This window comes from Lepidochelys kempii, chromosome 5 (assembly GCF_965140265.1).
Source record: "Lepidochelys kempii isolate rLepKem1 chromosome 5, rLepKem1.hap2, whole genome shotgun sequence".
Lineage (NCBI taxonomy): Eukaryota > Metazoa > Chordata > Testudines > Cheloniidae > Lepidochelys > Lepidochelys kempii.
In genome coordinates, this window is record NC_133260.1 from 20,190,419 (window position 1) to 20,210,104 (window position 19,686).

Consider the following 19,686-nt stretch of genomic DNA (forward strand, 5'->3'; position numbering starts at 1 on the left):
AGGAGTTTGAGGCGCAAGTGGTGTTCTCGTTCATCCTCCCCGTGGAAGGAAAAGGCCTGGGTAAGGACCATCGAATCGTGGAAGTCAACGAATGGCTACGCAGGTGATGTCGGAGAGAAGGCTTTGGATTCTTTGACCATGGGATGGTGTTCCATGAAGAAGGAGTGCTGGGCAGAGACGGGTTCCACCTTACGAAGAGAGGGAAGAGCATCTTTGCGAGCAGGCTGGCTAACCTAGTGAGGAGGGCTTTAAACTAGGTTCACCGGGGGAAGGAGACCAAAGCCCTGAGGTAAGTGGGAAAGCGGGATACCGGGAGGAAGCACAGGCAGGAATGTCTGTGAGGGGAGGACTCCTGCCTCATACTGAGAATGAGGGGCGATCAGTGGGTTATCTCAAGTGCTTATATACAAATGCACAAAGCCTTGGAAACAAGCAGGGAGAACTGGAGGTCCTGGTGATGTCAAGGAATTATGACGTGATTGGAATAACAGAGACTTGGTGGGATAACTCACATGACTGGAGTACTGTCATGGATGGTTATAAACCGTTCAGGAAGGACAGGCAGGGCAGAAAAGGTGGGGGAGTAGCACTGTATGTAAGGGAGCAGTATGACTGCTCAGAGCTCCGGTACGAAACTGCAGAAAATCCTGAGTGTCTCTGGATTAAGTTTAGAAGTGTGAGCAACAAGAGTGATGTAGTGGTGGGAGTCTGCTATAGACCACCGGACCAGGGGGATGAGGTGGATGAGGCTTTCTTCCGGCAACTCGCAGAAGCTACTAGATCGCACGCCCTGGTTCTCATGGGTGACTTTAATTTTCCTGATATCTGCTGGGAGAGCAATACAGCGGTGCACAGACAATCCAGGAAGTTTTTGGAAAACATAGGGGACAATTTCCTGGTGCAAGTGCTAGAGGAGCCAACTAGGGGGGGAGCTTTTCTTGACCTGCTGCTCACAAACCGGGAAGAATTAGTGGGGGAAGCAAAAGTGGATGGGAATTTGGAAGGCAGTGAGCATGAGTTGGTTGAGTTCAGGATCCTGACACAGGGAAGAAAGGTAAGCAGCAGGATACGGACCCTGGACTTCAGGAAAGCAGACTTCGACTTCCTCAGGGAACGGATGGGTAGGATCCCCTGGGGGACTAACATGAAGGGGAAAGGAGTCCAGGAGAGCTGGCTGTATTTCAAGGAATCCCTGTTGAGGTTACAGAGACAAACCATCCCGATGTGTCAAAAGAATAGTAAATATGGCAGGCGACCAGCTTGGCTTAACAGTGAAATCCTAGCAGATCTTAAACATAAAAAAGAAGCTTACAAGAAGTGGAAGGTTGAACATATGACCAGGGAAGAGTATAAAAATATTGCTCGGGCATGTAGGAATGAAATCAGGAGGGACAAATCGCACCTGGAGCTGCAGCTAGCAAGAGATGTCAAGAGTAACAAGAAGGGTTTCTTCAGGTATGTTGGCAACAAGAAGAAAGCCAAGGAAAGTGTGGGCCCCTTACTGAATGAGGGAGGCAACCTAGTGACAGAGGATGTGGAAAAAGCTAATGTACTCAATGCTTTTTTTGCCTCTGTCTTCATGAACAAGGTCAGCTCCCAGACTGCTGCGCTGGGCATCACAACATGGGGAGTAGATGGCCAGCCCTCTGTGGAGAAAGAGGTGGTTAGGGACTATTTAGAAAAGCTGGACGTGCACAAGTCCATGGGGCCGGACGAGTTGCATCCAAGAGTGCTAAAGGAATTGGCGGCTGTGATTGCAGAGCCATTGGCCATTATCTTTGAAAACTCATGGCGAACGGGGGAAGTCCCAGATGACTGGAAAAAGGCTAATGTAGTGCCAATCTTTAAAAAAGGGAAGAAGGAGGATCCTGGGAACTACAGGCCAGTCAGCCTCACCTCAGTCCCTGGAAAAATCATGGAGCAGGTCCTCAAAGAATCAATCCTGAAGCACTTGCATGAGAGGAAAGTGATCAGGAACAGTCAGCATGGATTCACCAAGGGAAGGTCATGCCTGACTAATCTAATCGCCTTCTATGATGAGATTACTGGTTTTGTGGATGAAGGGAAAGCAGTGGATGTATTGTTTCTTGACTTTAGCAAAGCTTTTGACACGGTCTCCCACAGTATTCTTGTCAGCAAGTTAAAGAAGTATGGGCTGGATGAATGCACTATAAGGTGGGTAGAAAGTTGGCTAGATTGTCGGGCTCAACAGCTAGTGATCAATGGCTCCATGTCTAGTTGGCAGCTGGTGTCAAGTGGAGTGCCCCAGGGGTCGGTCCTGGGGCCGGTTTTGTTCAATATCTTCATAAATGATCTGGAGGATGGTGTGGATTGCACTCTCAGCAAATTTGCGGATGATACTAAACTAGGAGAAGTGGTAGATACGCTGGAGGGCAGGGATAGGATACAGAGGGACCTAGACAAATTGGAGGATTGGGCCAAAAGAAATCTGATGAGGTTCAATAAGGATAAGTGCAGGGTCCTGCACTTAGGACGGAAGAACCCAATGCACAGCTACAGACTAGGGACCGAATGGCAAGGCAGCAGTTCTGCGGAAAAGGACCTAGGGGTGACAGTGGACGAGAAGCTGGATATGAGTCAGCAGTGTGCCCTTGTTGCCAAGAAGGCCAATGGCATTTTGGGATGTATAAGTAGGGGCATAGCGAGCAGATCGAGGGACGTGATCGTCCCCCTCTATTCGACATTGGTGAGGCCTCATCTGGAGTACTGTGACCAGTTTTGGGCCCCACACTACAAGAAGGATGTGGATAAATTGGAGAGAGTCCAGCGAAGGGCAACAAAAATGATTATGGGTCTGGAACACATGACTTATGAGGAGAGGCTGAGGGAACTGGGATTGTTTAGTCTGCAGAAGAATGAGGGGGGATTGAATAGCTGCTTTCAACTACCTGAGAGGTGGTTCCAGAGAGGATGGTTCTAGACTATTCTCAGTGGTAGAAGAGGACAGGACAAGGAGTAATGGTCTCAAGTTGCAGTGGGGGAGGTTTAGGTTGGATATTAGGAAAAACTTTTTCACTAGGAGGGTGGTGAAACACTGGAATGCGTTACCTAGGGAGGTGGTAGAATCTCCTTCCTTAGAAGTTTTTAAGGTCAGGCTTGACAAAGCCCTGGCTGGGATGATTTAATTGGGGATTGGTCCTGCTTTGAGCAGGGGGTTGGACTAGATGACCTCCTGAGGTCCCTTCCAACCCTGATATTCTGTGATTCTATGATTCCATTAAGACTAAACTACCCTTCACAGCTGACACACTGTAGGAACTCAAGAAGTGTTCAGGTTGAAATATATCTGTTGCTGTTTTACACTATGCTATTTCCACTATTATGCCAACTAACATAGCACCTCTTCAAGTCTCTCCATATGATTTTCAAACCATGCTTTGCAAACATTTTAGCACCCTTTTGGCCTACTGCAGTGGTCCCCAAACTTTTTTTGTCATGCCCCCCCACCCCCTTACCCATAAAGGAACCTGTCTGCACCATCACCCACCTCGAACCCTGGCAGGAGCCACAGCTGGGAGTGGGATTGGAGCCTTGGTCGGGACCTGGGGCTGGGAACGGGGCCATGGTCGGGAGCTGGGGCCAGGAATGGGGCCATGGTTGGGAGCCCAGGCTAGGAGTGGGGCCGCAGCCAGGGCCTGCGGTCAGGCTGGGAGCTGAGAGCCAAGGTTGTGGATGAGGCCGTAGGTAGGGCTGGGAGCCAAGGCTGGAGCTGTGGTTGGAGCTGTGGCTGGGAAGGAAGCTGAGGCCAGGGCCAGGAGCGGGAGGCCAAACTGGGGCTGCAACTGGGGCCACAGTCAGGAGCAAAGCCACGGCTGGGTCCAAGAGCAAGGTTAGGGCCCAACCTGCGGCTGGGGCTGGGGCAGGGCCAGAGCACAGCTGGGGGCAGAGAGAGCCTGAGTGGTGCTTCCTCCCCACCGCCCCTGGGAGCTGGCCCGCAGCCCATTGTGCTCCCCTGAACTTTCCTCTGCACACCCTTGGGGCATGCGCCCCACAGTTTGGGGACCACTGGTCTACTGGGACACATGCAAGGGCTTTTAGGACCCTTTAGGTCTGGTGGATCTGAGCCCCAAATTTAGCTAAGCACTTAAACACCTGTTTAACTTTAAGGGCATCCCTATTCAGCCAAACTCTTCAGCATGTGCTTAATTTTAAGCACGAGTTTAAGTCTCACTGAGTCCCTGTGAGAATTGAGCACACGCTTAAACTTCAGCACGTGCTTCAATGCTTTGCTGAATCAGGATGAGGTTTACTCACATGCTTAAAGTTAAGTTACGTGCTTTGTTGAACCGGGGCCTTGGTCTTTAATCCATTCTTGATCATTCCATATTCTCTATTATACTAAAATCCTCTGCCCCTTAATTCATTTTAAAGGCCTCAAGGTCTAGTACCTGCTTTTTTTGCACTTCCCATTTCTAGCACCCTTTCCTAACAGGAATTCTGGAGCGTGGCACTGCCGTACTTTCTTAGGAGTTATTTGTAACCAATAGTTGGTACAGAATTTTCAAAGGAAAATGTGATTTTCACATCGACACTGTCCCTTTAATGACATGAAGGGAGCAGTTAGTTAAAAGAAGTGTGATGCTCAGGGCGTGGCTGCATTTCAGTGGCGTCTGATGTTATTCCTGTGCACGATTTGTAAAACACCTCAGAATCTTTCAGGATAACCGGCACTCTGTGTGAATGTAGGTTCCCCTTTTTATCAGTCTAGAACTCGAGAGATTGCCATTTATAAATTAAAATGGATCTATTACATGAGAGATTCATGTAAACCAATCTTACAATTTTTATCCTGCATAAACTAGTCTGAGCTATGCTGGTCATACAGGCCAGGAATTGGCAGAGCTTATTAAAATGAAGTTCGGTATTGAGGTGGCTAATCCATCCAGCGCTCTTCTATATTTCTAAAGAACTGTGTGAGTGAGCAGAATTCTCTCTATTGCCGATATCCTGTAAAGGGCTGTATCCCAGGACAGCTGCCCCCTGGGAAGGAAGAAATTTGTGACCTTGTTAAGCTGAGCAAGCACATCAGTTGGTAGAGTAAAGATACTCTAAGCATTTCCTCAGCTAGAAAAGAGGTCACAATGCAGCCCTGCTGGCTGCTGCTAGTGGACAATACACAGAGGTCTAAAAAGAAGAGGACAGCCTAGCGTTTTCAAGTATTCATGCTAGAGCTAGGATAGTTATCTGTAGTAACCAGCTATGCTGGAAAATAACTTGCACTGGCAACGTCCTTGCTTACATTTAACTGTGTAACTGAAAAAAATAAAAACTGCCCATTGCTGGGAAGGTTTAAATTCTCAACAGTTCATAGACAATTCAGAGTGTCACATAAATAAACAAGCAAGTTCTGCCATTTGCTACAAGAGAAAGGTAAACTTGAAATGATGTGGCAAAGAGTTAGGATTTTGTAAGAATAGTTTTCTTTAGGGTTTACTTTGCAATTTTGCCTAATTAGTCTCCAATAATTAATGCTGTGAGTGTAACGGAGATGTAATCAGAAAAATGCTGGTATGTAAACCCCATGGAAGCAATACATCTTTTGATAGTAATGATTATGTTCTTTTTTATTATTAAAGATCCCATTAAAAAGAATTTATGATTTCCCCATTTGTGAGAGAAATAATAAACATTACATTGGCTGCTCTTATTTTTGGTATTGAGCAACAGGGTATGTGTAATTAGCCACAGTTAAAAAGAGATTTTGTCAGGAAGGCTTTTGGGGCACATTACAAGCCAAATTACAGCCCAATAGATTTTTACATGTGGAAATACAGTACCAATAAATTACTCAAACACAATTGTTTGAAGAAATGTTTGGATCCTGCAAAAAACATGCTAGAGCAGGAAACAATGGAACCAAGGGACCGATTACTAGTTGGAAGACACAGACTTGTATGCACAAGGACACTTGAGCAATTCTTTCATTGATCTGTTTTCCAGGGAATTGCCTTACTTCCTGAAAATGCACTTTATATGGTTGTTAAACAATGCCATCCATCAGAGCTATACTAAAATCTGGCTCCTAATTGGTATTTGACTGAATACCAGCCAAAATTCTGGTAAAAATTCTTTCTCTAGCTAACTTTTCACTGTTGTTATTGGTTTGAATTCCAGTAGCACCCAAAGGCCCCTTGTCTGAATCAGGGTCCCAGTGTAGAAGCACATTAGGAAGAGATAGTCCCTGTCCTGAAGAGATTACAATCTAAACAGACCAAATCAAAGAGCAAAGGAAACGAATGCAGTATACAAGCAGAGAGCCCAGGGTCCCTGGCATACACATTTTTAGATCCATGATTTATTTTGTTTTTAAACATAAGATATCCCCAGCTGCCCAGCCACTGCGGTCCTAGCAGCTGCTTCTTTTCCCCATCCTACAAACTGGGTCTGTCCTTCAGAGATGGCTGGAGTGGGGAAGGTTCAGGCGTCAGGCGTCTTGAGTTACCATGGATATTCCCTAGGACCTAACATATTAAGGATCTTCCTGATGCTGTTGTCTGGGGGCACTGGGGGTGCGTCCCTGATCAGACAGCAGTCTCTCAAATTCAGAAGTCTTGGTGGGCAAATGTTAGAATTTCCACACACACAATTCATTTTGTCCCAGTCAATTTTGGGCTCATGCCAGCAAAGTTCATGCGTGCATGAAATGCAAGGTTTAATTACTCAAACTTTATTGCAAGGAACATGCAAGGATCATGCAAGTTAATGGTACTCTTGTATATTCCCTGCATGAGCTTTCTGTTGTGCATGTGTGATCCTTGCACTTTTGCTTGTACGGGTGGATGCAATTTCAGTGTGTTATGCACAGGTATCAGAATCGTTCCACAGTGATTGCAGGTGTTTGTACATACCGTGTGGGAGCATGAAAGTGCAGGCACAGTTTTACATAAAGCTACCTGGAGGCTAAAGGCTGAAAATGCACCCCGATATCTGTATGGATTTTTTTCATGTCTGCACCCACCCACACCAGCAAAAATACAAGGTCCACACCTACATGATGCAAGGATTATGCATGGAATATGCAAGAACACTCTTAACTACGGATAACACTTGTGTAACACCAACAGACCCCGGTCATCGTCGGGATCAAACCTGGGACCCCTGGAGCTAAATGCATGAGCCTCTACTGCATGACCTAAAAGCCATATGGCTCGTAGCTAAGACTGTAGCAGACCCATTAATCTCTAAGTGATCTCGGTGCCACTAGCAGGGACAGAGCACCACACCCAGGTGTGTGGGTTACATACTTCCCCTAGCTGAGGACGCGCGTGCCAAGCTTCAGAGATTTCCTAGGTGAAATCCCGGACAAGCCCCCACTTGTAACACTGACAGACGCCAGTCATCGGCGGGCAGGATCGAACCTGCGACCTCTGGAGCTAAATGACTGAGCCTCTACTGCATGAGCTAAAAGCCACATGGCCCTTAGCTAAGGCTGTAGCAGACTCATTAATCTCTAAACGCATGGCTCAGTGCCACTGGAGGTGACAGAGCACCACACCCAGTGGTGTGTGGGTTACATTTGCATGTTCCTCACAATAAAACCTTGAATAACTGAACCGGGCATCCTGCCCTGTTTTCTGGGAATATGTGTTTGACTATTAGTACTGATCATTTCAGAAGCCCAGGAGGGACCTTGCTCCTGTGGGATAATTGAAGGAGCACAAAGTGTTGAATGGAAAAGAGGCAGGAGACAGTTAATTCTGATGAAGCCTGCAGGCTGGTTCAACACACATGACCTCTCTATATCATTGCTATCAAGCACAAGAAAGGGTTTAGGTTTGGAAAAGGGCTGCAGCAGCATGGCAGAAATTGTTACATGGTGTTTTACGACACTGGTTGCTGGTTACAGCAACAGTAGAACCAAGCGGTTATGAAATACGTTTCAGCTGCAGAGGAATAACCCTCAGGGAAGCAGATGTATCTGGTAACAGCAAAGTACGGCGATAGTGGTCATTTCCAAGGTTTTGGGGAGACAGTCCCTTGATAACATTGGTTAGGCACTTCAGCAGCCAGAAAAATCCCTTGGAGCAAGGAGATGACCCCCGCAGCTTAATCACATTGGTAGGGACTCAACACACCTTCTGGGTTTGCCTTTTGAGAGGCCGGTATGACTATGACCCCAGGTATCAGATGTTGTGCAGTTAGTGTAATTTTTATTGGTTCTCTGATTTCTTGTCTTCAATAAAGTTGCAACCTTTTCCTACATCTTCATTTAAGGGTATCTTGGGACAATGGTTTTGTTTGATTTTTTTTATGTTGTTGTACTAAGCAGTCAAATATAGCACGTGACACAAGTATCACTTCCTGCTCTCGCCACAGTTTGGCTTCTAATTTAGCCACAGACCATTTTCAGTTACGCAATATCTGGCCTTATGCTGCAATTAGGTTTTCCAGACCGATCGTTAGATTATGCATCTCCTCCCTGTTTGAATTCATCCGACCTACACACTGATTAGTGAGACTTCTCGCAAACATACCCTTGCTAGTAGTCAGTAAATGGCTGTGATGGCGTCAGCATTGCCCTCGTGGGGAACTAGCCCTCTTTCCTAGCTGGCAATAAATTGTCACAGAACGTAGCAGCCAGTGAGGGAGGAAACGAAAGGAGAACTGTTAAAAAATGCTGAATGTTTGCTCTTTGCTTTTCGCCACAGAGACATCCCAGGGGTGTTGATAACGTTCTGCGGAGCACTGTGTGAACACCTGTGCGTTGCAAGCCTGTAGTTCAGAGGGGACTGACTGCAATGCTGCAGTTGGGGGGAAAAGGGCATCTCAGAGGTGGGAAATCTCGATGTGGTGTGAGAGAAAAGAAACCCATCAATACAAACCAGGAATTAAAGGTTGCCTACGGCGACAGCTACAACTGGCAAAAACAGGACGCTTAATTCACCTATAACAGCAGCTGCAACACCTATAGCAACAGTGGCTGCTGTAGTGTGGTGCAGGTAGGCCTAAGTGTTGTAATCACCATGCTGGGGTTAGATAAGGTGCTGGTTAAAACACCTGAGCCCTGACTACTCCACAGCTTCCACAGTTTCCAACAGTGGTGAATTGCAGCTATGACGATGGCTACTGTAGACAAAGCTTATGAGAACTCAGCCTCACTTTGAAAGCTGAGCTGTGTAAGCCACCAGAATGAACAGGGAAATTGGTCCGATGGCTGTGCTCTTGATTATCCCACGGGAAACCTCTCCTGCCTCTAATAAATGCCTGAGGGACCAAAGAAAGCATAGTCATTAAGTCAAGATGAGCGTGTCCCTTGTAAGAGCAACAACTTTATAAATGACCCCCTACCTCCTGACATAGGTGCTATTCAGCAGCACCAGACCACACTCTACACATTTAAACATACATAAATATGAAACCTATCAAGGGGGTCTGAGGAGAAAACAAGACGGGGGAGGTAATTATGGGGTGATGAAAATGGGGGGGGAACAGTTTTATGATGTCGTTTAAAGATGGTTGGAGACGGGGAAGGATGCTTCCACATGCTAGGACAATAATAGTGCCATCACCCACTGCCTTAAAATGCAGTGCTGGGACTCCAAATATTGATGATGTGAGTTCAGACACCCATTAGGATACAGATAGAGAATATAGTCAGCGTCCACACAGTTAAGGGCTCTAAAAAATCAACAGTTTCTGTTTAAAGGCAATCCACCACTGTATAAGAAATGTATAAGCACCTGGCTAATGTGATGCAGTCACAGATATGGAAGGTAACTAGCCAAATTGTTGTTGCATTCTAGACAAGTTGCCAGTGCTGGATGGGCCATGACAATCCAGGAAGAAGTCAACCGCATTGAGCTTACTAGTCATGAGTTACCTGCGCAAAGAAAACCAATCAAATGCATGGAGCAATCTGTAGAAAGCAAGCGGCTGAAAGAACACAAGGCCTGAACTAGTGCCCTCAGTAACTAGGACAGAAAAAAGGAGCACTAACAATGTCTCATAACAATGACATCTACCCTGACGAAAGACTTGTTTTCCCAGGGTTAGAATAAGGTAGTTCCAGTACCTAGAGCTGGCAGTGTTCTCCAGTCATTTCTCTAAAGCTGAGTTGCAGGGTCCACAGAGCAAGCAGTGTAAAACTGTGTACTATCACTCAGCTGATGAGACTCTACACCGTCTTTAGACATGATTCACTCCCCTAGGTATAGTCAGCAATTCCACTGTCTACTCTGAATAATGATCACTGATAAGGCTCATACTGGTGCACTTATTCACAGAGCAATAGAAAATAGCACCGTTACAGTGATGCTGTGAAGGCCTCCAGAGTTATGGCTGGGATGAGCTTTTCCAGAATAAACTTCAGTTTTCTGGGATTTTGGTCCTGCCACAAATATTCAGAAAGAAATCTTTTAAGCCATTTGGAAACTCAAAACAGATTTATTTTTATACCCTCACCGGGGCAGCCATTTGCAATTGCTCAAAAAGCTCCTAGATTTTAGCATGCAGAATCAGCCTGTATGCACAACAGATGTATGTAAATCCGTGCTTTAAATCTGGTTCACTATCTTTTGGCCCAGCAGTTCGGTTTATGCAAGGGATCCAGGGGCTGGATACTATGAGGTGCTGAGCACTCTGGTCTCAATTCAGCAACCCACTTCAATCACTAAATAAAGCAAAGGACATGCTTAAGTGCTTTGCTGGACCTTGGTCAGAGTGCTCAGCACCATGTAGGTTGAGTGATAGACTGAAATAGCTCAATCTGTTTAGCTTAACAAGGAGAAGGTTAAAGGTGACTTGATTACAGCCTGTAAGTATCTAGGTAGGGAACAAATATTTAATAATGGGCTCTGCAGTCTAGCAGAGAAAGCTGTAACAGGATCCAATGGCTGGAAGTTGAAGCCAGATAAATTCAGACTGGAAATAAGGTGTAAATTTTTAATGTGGAGAGTAATTAACCATTGGAATAATTTACTAAGGGACATGATGGATTCTCCATCACTGACCATTTTAAATCAAGATTGGGTGTTTTTCTAAAAGCTATGCTCTCGGAATTATTTGGCCTGTGTTGTACAGGAGGTGAGAGTTGATGATCACATTGGTCCCTTCTGGCCTTGGAATGTATGACTCGAGGACCTGAAACAAGCAATCACTTGAAACAGAATAATAAATGGGCATGAGCTGCTGCTGGGGAAATCTACAGGAGAGAATATAATTGAATAAAAGATACTCACACACTTATATGAGCAGTTATGGCAATTGTAGCATTTATTGAGCAGTCATAGCATGCCTTTCTGTGTACAATGTATAGAATTTGTTCAACAGCAATTCAGCTGCACTAATTGCATGGGCAAATGCAGATGCACAAATGTATGTAGTCATATGGGCCAAATTTTCAGATTTGGATCCATTAATTACTTCCACAATATTTGCACCTGCACCTGCAAAACATGTATTCGTAAAGAGGCACCTGCTTGTTCAGATCAGTTCATTGCATTCATATGTACCTGACTGTGCACGACATTAATCAGTTTGCAAGGGCAAAGGCTGGATTTTGCTTTGTGAGTGCAGTGTGTGCATGGCTCCAATTTACAGGTGCTCCTTGGGTGCCTGCATTTGAAAGTGTCTTTCTGGAAAACCATTATGGGGGGAAATCATTTTAAGATCTTTCATGACCTTTGGAATTTTGTTTCAGGCAAATTTCCATCTATAGCTGCCCTGAATTCTTTGCTCATTGGAAGCTCAGCTGAAAGGATCTGTTTTATACTGTAGTATTTGCTGTGGATCATAAAACAATGCATACGTACCTTCAATTTATTGTATGGATTGATTTTTTTTTCAATTTCAAAATGCACAAGCACGTTTTTTTAATGATGTGCAGTCATGAATTCGGCAGACTGCTTAATTCCATATACTATAAGGATGTAGCAGGGAGCCTTTTCCATTGTGAATCGAATGGAATTTGTGATTTGCATGCACCTTTTGAGTCAAAATCAAACATTTGCCCTGGATTGGCCCTGGTTTAATTAAAATGATGAGAATGTGTGATATGCTTTTGGTCTAAGGCAAAAAGGATGCACAGTACTGAAATTTGGAACAAACATAAAAAAAATTGAGAAATGCATGGTTGGAAGTGATAAGAAATGCCAAGACTATGTATTACATGGGATCACGGGATGAAAATAGAAAATATCCTAAAAAAATTCTGGCATACTGTGAAACGGTTGTAGGAAGGTTTGGATAGGATTACATGCTTTATGGATAATGTCCCTGTAACTAACACTATAGATGTTTGTAATCTTTGTCAGTGTCTTTCTGTACAGCTGATGGGGCTGCTCACCAGTGCTAGCAGATTTCCGACCCCCCCCGACCCCCCCCCTTCTGACTGGATTGTGGGGAGGGGATACACATTGTATCTTGAAGGGTTCTGCTTCAAAAAATTGATGGGTATCATAAAATTAAGTTTAAAAAAAGCTGAAAATATTTCTCAATGACCACCTTTAGAAAGGCCAAGACTATGTATTGTTGTGTTATACAGGAAGTCAGACTGTGGTCACAATGGTCCCTTCTGGCCTTGGAATCTATGAATCTATTAATTTCAGATGGGATTACACTGACGTAAAAACCAGTGGAAGTGCATTCAGAATTATGATGTATTGAAAACTATGTTATAATTACAAGCTATCACTTTAAATTTGTAAGGGGTTTCCTGATTCTGCTTCCAGGGCAGGGGGCTCCTTAGGGAAGCATGTGATCTGGATCTTCCCCAGTCATTCTGCAAAAGAGCCAATCTGGGGCAAGTTGGGTTGAGTTGTGCCTCTGTGCCTGAGGTAGCAGTCTGCTATCTCACTTTGTGTCTTCGGTGGTTGTGTGTTAGATTTCTAGATTCTAAGAAATACAGTGTTACACTGCAACCTTCCAGGAAAAGGGTAAAGGTTTGTTTCCCCTAGTTCTTCATGTGTATGCCGTGAATTTAACAAGGACCAAGCTGCATAAATCCCAAGTAATGCTAAAAGTTCAGGTCAGAGACTGAGGCACCAAAAATCCCAGTTAGCCCAAGGACTGAAAGCCTGAAAAATAAACAGCAAAGAGGTAGGGTTCTTGTCCCTAGAGGTGGTGCTTCCTCATCAAACAGGAGGCATGGCAGCATGGGAGAAGCTGGAAATGCTGTTGCCTAGACTCGGTCTCTAGAGCTGTCAAGCCAGCACCTTTCACCTGCATTAAGTTCCCTGTTAAAACATTTAGTGTGCATAACCCTAAAAAGTCAGTGCAGATTATTACAAAGTTGCTACCCATTCATGCATCACTGTACAGACTTATAGACACTGTTGCCAGTGTCCCTGTCCCTTTAGTAAAGGATGATCAGACATCCTAGGATGCCCAGTGCAAATCTAGGCTTAATGTATATACAGTATATTGCCACAGGTCAAATGAAGACAGAGAAGCATAAACATCCCATCTTTGAAAAATATGCCTTCTGCAGCCTCCAGGCTACTCACAGTACCCTGAAGGACTGTGCTCTTTGCCTAGAGACAAGACAACCCCAGAACTTAATGTGATTTTTATAAGAGATGCCCTCCCCGCACATCCCTGCCCTGCTTTGGTTTGATGCCCAGACCATCTGGTCACCCTATAGCTCTTTTTTATTCTCCAGGAGTTACATTTTTTCAGCATATCATCAATTGCAACAGATGAGCTGCAACTGCTAGCACCACTGAGGCAGTCAAACATTTACACGCACTGTGTATCTTCAGCCAGATCCCACCCACATCCTTCAACACAGACATATTGGGGTACCTTTTCAGTGTGGTGCCTGGGGATTTCACTGTGTTGATTGTAGCTGAATGGCTACACTGCTGCTCATTGAAATTAATTGTACTCTGGTACATGGGAAGCACTTGTTATTTTGAGACTATTTTTTTCCTGTTAGGTACTTTGGGCATCCTAAGCAGCAGTGTCTGATCTTCTCTATCACTACTGCCTTTGAGAGAGGGTAGCTGTGGGGAAATGGCTCCTCTGCATCTGTATTTCTCCCCAACGGAACATCATGGGGCAGTGTATTATCAGTCCTCCTAGCCACTCGTGCAGAGGTGGGCAAACTACGGCCCACGGGCCACATCTGGCCCGCAGGACCGTCCTGCCCGGTCCCTGAGTTCCCAGCCAGGGAGGCTACAGCTATGTCACCACGCGGGCAGCACGGCTTGCGCCTGCCCACCTCCCAAGCTTTCCAATAAGCCAGTCCTGCCACTCTGAGCAGCATGGTAGCGGGGAGAGGGGGTTGGATGGGGCACACGTTTGGGCAGTCAGGAGACAGGTAGCAGGGGGGTTGGATGGGGGGGAGGTCTCAGGGGGGTCCTGGGAGGGGGGGACAGGGAGCAGGGGGTTGGATGGGGGTGGAGTCCTGGGTGGGCAGTTAGGGGTGGGGTGTCCCAGGAGGGGGCGGTCAGGGGACAAGGAGCGGGGGGGGTTGGATGGGTTGGGGATTCTGAGGGGGGCAGTCAGGGGGTGGGAAGTGGGAGTGGGCAGATATGGGGTGGGGACCAGGCTGTTTGTGGAGGCACAGCCTTCCCTACCCAGCCCTCTATACCATTTTGCAACCCCGATGTGGCACTCGAGCCAAAAAGTTTGCCCATTCCTGGACTAGAGGGCTAATGAGGAAAAATGCTTGCGATACACTGAGGTTACTGATGGGACCCAGCTCTGTCTCCATCACACCTGACCCAGACACATCTGCACCTGGCAAGGAATGTGTGACCTTTTTCTCTTTGATACAGGGAACCTTGCTATGATTATCCATGCCTTTGTCACCTGGAGATCACATTGCCATCATGTGCTCTATGCCAAACAGAAGATGACGCTAGTGAGCAATGTTGAATTTCTCACCTGGGATACATTGCATCATTGCTCTGGAACATGCACAGACTAGCAGGAAGTTTCTGAGTGGAATTTAAAGCATTGGTAGGGCTAAGTCGTAAGTGGTTTGGGATCTGATTATCCAAGAGACCTATCCCCACCCTCACCAGGGCCAGACTGCCACAGTTGAGATGAGTAAGATGTGCTCAAGCTATAGAATCTCTCTGATAAACGAGGGGGGAGAGTCTACCGGTAGGTCATTTTATGTGAAGGTTCCTCAACTTTGGGACTCATACTCCACCTTGATCTGCCAGAGCCTAAACTTAATCTTCCAGGCATGTCCCATTTCGCCCCTCCCCAGGCTTTTGTGACGGCTGGCATGAGCTGATGAATGGAAGGGTTTGAGCTTATTTTCCTCATATTAACTGGTGGATGTCTATTTATGCATCAAGGTCACAGGAACAGACCTTCATCGTGTATGTTGTTTTTTTTTTAATTTATGGGATGGGCACCCAGAGCACAGCATAGGGGCCTAGGAAAGTTTCCAGCAATCTAAATAAAATACATAAATATTTATCACAGGAGGGAGAGCAGGCTTCATTTCTAGTAGGTTCTGGACCCATCTTTTGGCACCCACTTTTGGACTTCCTGCCTTGTCAGGACCTGCCTCACTATATGCTAGATCTCCCAGTCTCCGTCAGGAAAGTGAGACAATGAAGCTCACATTTTCACTAAGATATGTCTCCATCAACATAAGGAAGGGGAATTCTGAAGTCATTCTCCAAAAAAAAGTCTCCTACAGGGCATGTTAAATCGCTACCATCATGCTATTGGGCTGACCCGTGGAAATGAGGCTCTGGTGTGTAGGGATGGGGACACGAATTCAAACAGTACCATACTCTGAGGAAGACTCATGTCTGCAGAGGTCAGAATAGCACGAAGCAGAGCACTATACCATGCCATGACCCAAAAGGCTATTTATAACACTGTCACTGATGAAGCAAATTGAATTTTAAGTAGATTTGTCTGGATTAAGATTTTCTAACTGAAAGTGTTATAAAAACAACTTATTATCATTATGATTATTATTTGTATTACCATAGCACCTAGGATCCCATGTCATGAACCAGGACCCTACTGTGCGAGGTGCTGTACAAACAGATATGAATAAAAATGTTTTCAGGACATTTCGTTTTTACTCTCTATGGAAACGAAGTTATTTTTTTACTTCAGACATCTTCTGTGGAGTGTCCAGAACCCAAAAAACAACAACAAAAGTTACACTTAAAGCTACACTTGCTGATCAAATCTGGACCCAAATGCTGAGTTTTGTAAAGATCAGAATGAAGAACAATCCATTGAGACAGCTGCTTCTGGAAGCCTAGAACAGGAAGTCTATAGAGGAGGAGTGGGATGATCAGCAAGAGGGAAGCTTTTGAAATTTAAAAAAAAAGGTGGCACAGAAGCACCTCAGTGAATGATTTAGAGACTAAGGACAGGTCTACGCTATGGAGCACAGTTGACCTAAGTTACGCAACTCCAGCTACATGAATAACATAGCTGGAGTCGACGTAGCTTAGATCAACTTTTTGCGATGTCTACACTGTGCTGGGTTGACAGGAGAAACTTCGCATTCCGATGGAGTACTGGAGTCGACAGGAGAGTGATCAGTGGTTGATTTAGCGGGTCTTCATTAGACCTGCTAAATTGACCCCTGGTGGATGAATTGCCGAGCGTTGATGCCCCAGTAAGTGGAGACAAGTCCAACATCTCTCAATCAATGCAAGCTCACATGGGGTGGGGGTGTCCTTCTGCAAGATGATCTTCCAGAGGCATATGCTTCAAAAGCATACAAAACACTGACTAAACCACAACAGAACTATGCACAGATTGGAAGAGAAATGCTGGCAATTGTTTTGGTTCAGAGCCGTTTCACGAATATGTTTATGTGCAGAGATCTGGTGAGGCAGAAACAGACCACAGACCTTTGGAAGCCGTATCACAGAAACCATTTTGCAAAGCACAATCTGGACTTCAGAAAAGGATCTCGAAATTGCAAATGTACTCCCTGAGGGCCAGGTTGAGCTTTTAGACTCAGGCTTGAGTCAGGGACAGTGGGCATTTGTACTGGACCCGGGGCAGCCGTAGAATGGAAATTATGCCTTGGAGTCAATCCTCTGAGCACAATCCCTCTGCAGCTCTTCATTTCCACACTGAAGCTAATATACTGCATCAGCCCATTACCTGAATACACTTCCCTCCAAGCTGTAACATGAGGAGGCAGAGCCGTGGCTCAACCTATTCCCAGCCCTTGTCCCACCCTTCACCCACTTCTTTCTGAGGGGCTCATTAGGCCATTGCTCTTCCCTCTGTGTCTAGCCAGATCTGGATATAGGGTAACCAGACAGCAAGTGTGAAAAATTGGGACAGGGGGAGGGGGGCTATAAGACATCTGGTCACCCTCTCTGGGAAGGTCTTATGTGCCCATGCATAGATGGGCTGAGCCTTATTCCCCTGCGTGGCTGCATAGGATCCAGCCACAGTTTAGCCCTAAATATAAAATCCAGGCCCAGCAAGGAGCTCCTAATCACAAACATGCTTCTAGGAGCATGTGGAAATAGTGAAGGCAAGGAGTTGCAGGAGCAGAGACTGAAGTAAATGTGACTCAAATACTTACCATTTCCAAAAGAAAAGCTGACAGCCTCAAATGAGGAATACCAAATCACCTCAATTTACAAGTGTTTGAGAGAGAAATTCTATGTAGATGCTCACAGAGAAAACCCAGGCACCTCCAGCTTTAGAAGCTAATTGGAATTGTCTAGTTATTATGTAATCCTGCCTTGGATGCAGGGGATTGGACTAGGTGACCTCTCGAGGTCCCGCCGCTATGATTCTATTAAATTGCTGAATATGAAGTGCAAACGACTTTACGCTGTGGTATCACACAGCCTGAGGTCGATATTGCTAAGTGTGCCACACAGAGCCCACCACAGGTTTGAGCAGGGTAAGAATGGAGTCTGACATGTCCTAATCTGGCTAGGTATGAACGTTGCCTTATTGAAAATAAGGTATCCAAATGTGAAATCTGTAATACAGAAAACAGAATCTAACAGAACCACTAAAACCGCATGAGATTCCTCATCCCCTTTGGTCCAAGGTTGTTGCGGGTGTATTTGAATTAATAAGTAAGATTATCTCATTAGTGGACTGCTAGTCACATCTTTTGGAAATCAAGCTGCTCCACAGCACATTTAGTGGCAGGGTAATAACACATTGTACCTCACCATTTACTCCTCCTGGGATTCCAGATGAGCTAATAACTGATAGTATCCCATAATTCGCAATTGACTCATTTTGGCAGTTCTCTGCCTAGCACACCATGTCAAGCACAGTCAAATGGCTGAGCAGAAAAGTCAGTGCAAATAGCAGATAACTTGATTTTTATAATCTCTTGCAGATTCAAGGGATCCAGACTTATTGGTAGTATTGTTAGAATATTTCAACACACCTCAAGTGCTTTATTAAGATCACAGGTTTAGAGGTTAAAGAACAAACACCTTAGGGCAGACAACGAAGCCAAAGATATTTAACTCTGAAGTAGTTACACTCTACACTAACATGTTTCAGAGTGGTAGCCGTGTTAGTCTGTATCAGGAAAAAGAACAAGGAGTACTTATGGCACCTTAGAAACTAGCAAATTTATTAGGGCATAAGCTTTTGTGGGCTAAAACCCACTTCATCGGATGCATGCAGTGGAAAATACAGTAGGAAGATATATATATATACAAAGAACACGAAAAAATTAGTGTTGCCATACCAACTCTAACGAGACTCATCAGTTAAGGTGGGCTATTATCTCCGACTAGTTTTTGAATGTTATAATTCTTGACATCTGATTTGTGTCCATTTATTCTTTTATGTAGAGACTGTCCGCTTTGGCCAATGTACATGGCAGAGGGGCATTGCTGGCACATGATGGCATATATCACATTGGTAGATGTGCAGGTGAACAAGCCCCTGATGATGTCGCTGATGTGATTAGGTCCTATGATGGTGTCCCTTGAATAGATACATGGACAGAGTTGGCAACGGGCTTTGTTGCAAGGATAGGTTCCTGGGTTAGTGTTTTCGGTGTGTGGAGTGTGGTTGCTGGTGAGTATTTGCTTCAGGTTGGGGGGCTGTCTGTAAGCGAGGACTATCCTGTCTCCCAAGATCTGTGAGAGTGAGAGATCTTCCTTCAAGGTAGGCTGTAGATCCTTGATGATGCGTTGGAGAGGTTTTAGTTGGGGGCTGAAGGTGATGGCTAGTGGCGTTCTGTTACTTTTTTTTTTGGGCCTGTCCTGTAGTAGGTGACTTCTGGGTACTCTTCTGTCTCTGTCAATCTGTTTCTTCACTTCAGTAGGTGGGTATTGTAGTTATAAGAATGCTTGATAGAGATCCTGTAGGTGTTTGTCTCTGTCTGAGGGACTGGAGCAAATGTGGTTGTATCTTAGAGCTTGGATGTAGACAATGGATCGTGTGATGTGGTTTGGATGAAAGCTGGAGGCATGTAGGTAAGAATAGTGGTCAGTAGGTTTCTGGTATGGGGTGGTGTTTATGTGACCATCGCTTATTAGCACTGTAGTGTCCAGGAAGTGGATCTCTTTTGTGGACTAGTCCAGGCTGAGGTTGATGGTGGGATGGAAATTGTTGAAATTATTTCCCCATGCTAATTTTTCCCTAATTCTAAGGCAAAATCTTAAGGTACAAATGAGGTTGTAAATACATATCAGGAATGTAAGGGTGGGGGAAGATCCTGAAAGACTATTGAGGTTGGTAAAAACCATTGGAAACCCAGGACATTTTAAATTACAGCAAATCTTTTCCCCT